Raw genomic sequence first — 4,409 nt, 5'->3', positions numbered from 1 at the left:
TCGAGCTAAAAGTGGATCCCACAATTCATTAACACTATATATTTTTCATCATCTATTTCCTATTTCTCTCTTACTTTACTAATTGTGTATTAGAATTCATATCATATGAATGGAGGTAGTATTTTGTACGATGATATATCACTCGTTTATTAATAATGAGAATTCAATGTGATTGATGTTTGTCAACCATAATTTACATGCTATTGTATTGCTGATCAATCAATTTAAGTTATGCAATGATATCATTTAACCGAACCCAATTAACTAGACATGGTTCACGAGGCACTTTAATACAAGTAGCAATAATCATTTAATATTTTTATTTTAACAAGTGGCGGAGAAAAGTTATGAGTGTGGCAGATGGACAGTATTTTTCTTTATTTTTTGAAAAAAATTTATTGTGTCTGATGTAGAGATCCTAATTAATAATCCACTCTATTTTGTTAAAAAAATAAATAAATAAAAAAGAAAATGCCATGTCTATGCTTGAATTGGTCTTTCATTAATTAAGGCCATGCGTACATCCTAATTAATAATCCACTCTATTTTGTTAAAAAATAAATAAATAAAAAAGAAAATGCCATGTCTATGCTTGAATTGGTCTTTCACTAATTAAGGCCATGCGTCGTTATGTTTCGGATGATTTTATTCATTTATTGGTAATATAATAATCTTCACATGAAGTAGTCGTGGACTCGTGTAAAGCATTGTTGTGATAAAAATGAACAGAGGGGCTGGTCTGTTCAATTATTTGTATCTATGCACCTAAGACTTCATGTATTACTCCATTTCCTCGTAACTAGCATTATCATCCGTGCTATGCACGGGATATAATATTTTCAAATAATATTTATCAAAAAATCTAGAAAGGAAATAACATCGTAGGATTTTAAATTTCTAGTGTGCAAACACAAACTGTCCACGTAAATCGTATTTCGCCAGAATATTTTAAAAGCGGATTGGGGTGGAAAAAAAAAATCTCCGCCAACGTTTATGCTTTTCACACCATTTTTATAATTTATAAGAAATGGAGTAGCAGATTTTTAGAAAAATTAATAATTTTAAGGACCCAAATCATCTTAAATAATATAAATGCAAATAATTAAGGCTAAAAGTGATAATTTATACATTAAATAAACAGAAAATTATATACTATCAAACCATAATGGATCTCTTTCCTTCGGACTAAAAGTGATAAAAAATTTTTCCATATATTCATTTTTCCAAAGATATGAAAAGGCTAAAATAATCAGACAGTACTTATTCCGTTAAATAAAATAAAATTTAATAAAATGTCAACTAATTTATCTTTATTTCAGAATATTTACTTTAAAAATATTTTTAGTAATAACTAAAACTTGTCGTATTTCAATATATTTTTCATAGGTCCAATTAGGAGATAGAGGCTCTCCCTTTTCTCCTGCGCCGCCAAGTGCCGACATGCAACTCCGGCGCCTCCTTCTTATCTCCGGCGTCCGTCTCTCATATCTCCCTCTCTCATTCAGTCCGGATCTCTCTCCTTCTCCTCGGTTCAGCCGCCGTCGTAGTTTTCCCTTTCCATCGGCTTTGTCCGTCCTACCGACGCCACGTCGCCACCACTGCCATCTGCCGAACCCGCATGGCGCCATTGCCGTCCACACCTACTTGTTGATGGTAAGAAGCATTTTATATGAGCCTAAAATTTTGTCAATTTGTTCATTAATCCTTATGAGCTTAAATTTCATCAAACTTACAATTTTTTAAACAAACAAAATTCAGCTTTTCGTCATGTATGCACAATCGAAATTTTAATTAGCTTTAATGATCGCTAGTAATAAAAATTAGTAGTAGTAATAATCTAATTAGCTGCAGCTATTTTAATCAAACGAAATAAATAATAGAGCCCTCAAAGTGTTTTCTTAAAATTAAAAAGAAATTATTAGGCCGAAATAAGTGTTGTTACATTATTGCAAATCTTGACTTTGACACTATCAATGCCTCTACTTTCGCCCCACACCGGAAATTCCGCCCAAGTGCGATGCTAAATGCCGCATCATTCGGATAAATCTTTTAAATAAGAATATCATATCTTTATCTTCACTTCAAATGCAGTCTCAAAATGCTCAATATGTGACCATGCGAAATAAAGAATTAAGTAAGTAATTTGACAAAATAAATCTTAATTTCGAAATTTCTAAATAAACAAATACATATAGCATTATACCGTAGAACATTAAACATAATACATCCAACTTCTCATTATTTATTGATTGGCGGAATAGGAAGTTAAGGAATTCCCTCTCTCATCTAGAAAGATGTGAGAATTGGTATTTATAGAGGATTGCAGAGTGATTTTGGCTCCATTTCTCACATTTGAATTCAAATCTCATCACTATTTGTCTAATTCAAATTTCTATGACTTTCGAAATGACAAAATTTGCATAATTTGATTGCAACACGTATATTAACATGTATTAACTCATTAACTGTTGGTTTATTTCCATTTCATTATATTTTAAAATTCTGCATTGATTTACTCAATGTTCTATATACTAAGTCAAGTGGTATTATCCAAGTTCTATGTATATATATGTAACATCCCGAAATTTAGAACCCTAAATTAAAGCCCTAGAATTAATTATTTGATGACATGGAGTCGTGAATGCATTTATTTCATGGGATGCCTTGGCCAAGTCGAGCCTAGGGTTTTTGTTGAAAGTTTGAAAAGTCAAACTAATTGATTTAATGATGTGGCTTGTGATATATTAAGTTATGAGATTATGTGGCAATTTAATTGTTTATGAGTGAGTGAGAATATTAGAGAAAATTTCCATAAATACTTATCACCCTAATTCTTGTAATTTTCGAACCCTAGACCCCTTGGAGAAAGAATTTCTATTTTTCCGGAATTTATTTAATCCTTGGGATATTTATCCAAATTAAATTCCAAGAGCCAATTATTTCCTTGTTTAGAGATGGAAAAATCGAGCCTCCTTATTCTTCTAGTGATTTTCGAAAATCACTATAATTGGGAAGGAAGGAATTGTTTTATTTTATTTGATTCCTTACTTAATTTCCTTCCATACCTAGAATTTAATTATTCTACCAAATCTTTCCATACTTCAAGAGATCTTGCCTTACTTTATTTTAGTCAATATTCAAAAATCCATGCCTTATTTAAAAGGCTAGAAATCGCCCCTTATCTTGTTTCATGGAGGATTTTTCTTATTTTTATTTTGCTCCATGATATTTTATTCTACTTGGAAAATATACCAAAAACAAAACCATGGCTAATTACCTAGCCTAATTTTCGAAAATTAGGAGATATTGCCATCTTCTATTGTTGTTAATTCTTCTTCCCTACTTCACCATATTATTTTATTCTATTTATTTATAAGGCAAAAGATCTTACCAAATATTCTATTCTAATTACCAAAAGATCTTGTTGAGCACTATAAATAAGAGAACACCCCAACCCTAGACCCCAAATTTTCGGCCCCCTCACTCACATTCACTCTCTCAATTTTTCTTCTACATTACTCCATTAATCCTTCATCCTTTGAGAAGAAATTGAAGTTTAATCCAAGAACTTTGAAGAATCAAGGCTAATACTTGTTTTCTACCGATTATTTTTCGCTAAAGAGGTATTTTTGTTTAAGAGTTATGTTTGTTCTTCTTCTACCTCTTCTTTTTCTTCTTCCAACCGATTAATCGGTCTTCTTGAACCCTCATGCATCTTGGTTGAGTGAAAGAGGGATAAAAAGGGATGTGGGAACATGTGTGTGTGTGTGTCGTCGAGTGTGTGTGTGGCGTGTGTGTGTGTGTACCGTGTGTGTGTGTGTGTTGTTGTGTGGTGTGGTGTGTGTATGATAGTTAAATAATATGGTGTGATAAACATGATCTTGATTAATTAGTAATGATAAGATAAATCGTTGGGAAGAGGGAAAAGTAATGAGACATGCATGAGTAAGAGTAGTATTGAACCTAATTTGTGATATGTTCCTATGTGATTAAAAGGTGAAACTTTGATTGCGAAGCCGGATAACGGAAAAGCGAAACTACTTGAAAACTAAGCAATCGAGGTGGGCTTTACTCTTAAAACTCTCTGTTATTTTGTCAAAATGTTATTCGGTGTTATAAGGGTGGTTTAACTGTTATGCCATGCCTATGTTTGTTTTAATGTGATTGTTGGATATGCTTATACGAATTCGGGTCCGAAAGTACGGGCCGCAAGCCCTACCAGGTTGTGTACACAATGGGATCGAGAGCCGTCCTTGCTAGTCGGCCGGTCTCGTGGGCAAAAAGTGTGGCCACACTTTCGTCGCACTATGGAATGATTGTTAATTTGATGAGAAAATGGGAGGTTATTTTGACTGGCCAGCCTATGAAAATATATTTTGGCGATACTCGTGATATTCCTTTTTACAACT

The sequence above is a fragment of the Salvia hispanica genome, chromosome 6, assembly GCF_023119035.1.
Source record: "Salvia hispanica cultivar TCC Black 2014 chromosome 6, UniMelb_Shisp_WGS_1.0, whole genome shotgun sequence".
Taxonomy (NCBI): Eukaryota; Viridiplantae; Streptophyta; class Magnoliopsida; order Lamiales; family Lamiaceae; genus Salvia; species Salvia hispanica.
The sequence above is the reverse complement of the archived record's forward strand: the minus strand, read 5'-3'. Positions refer to the sequence as shown.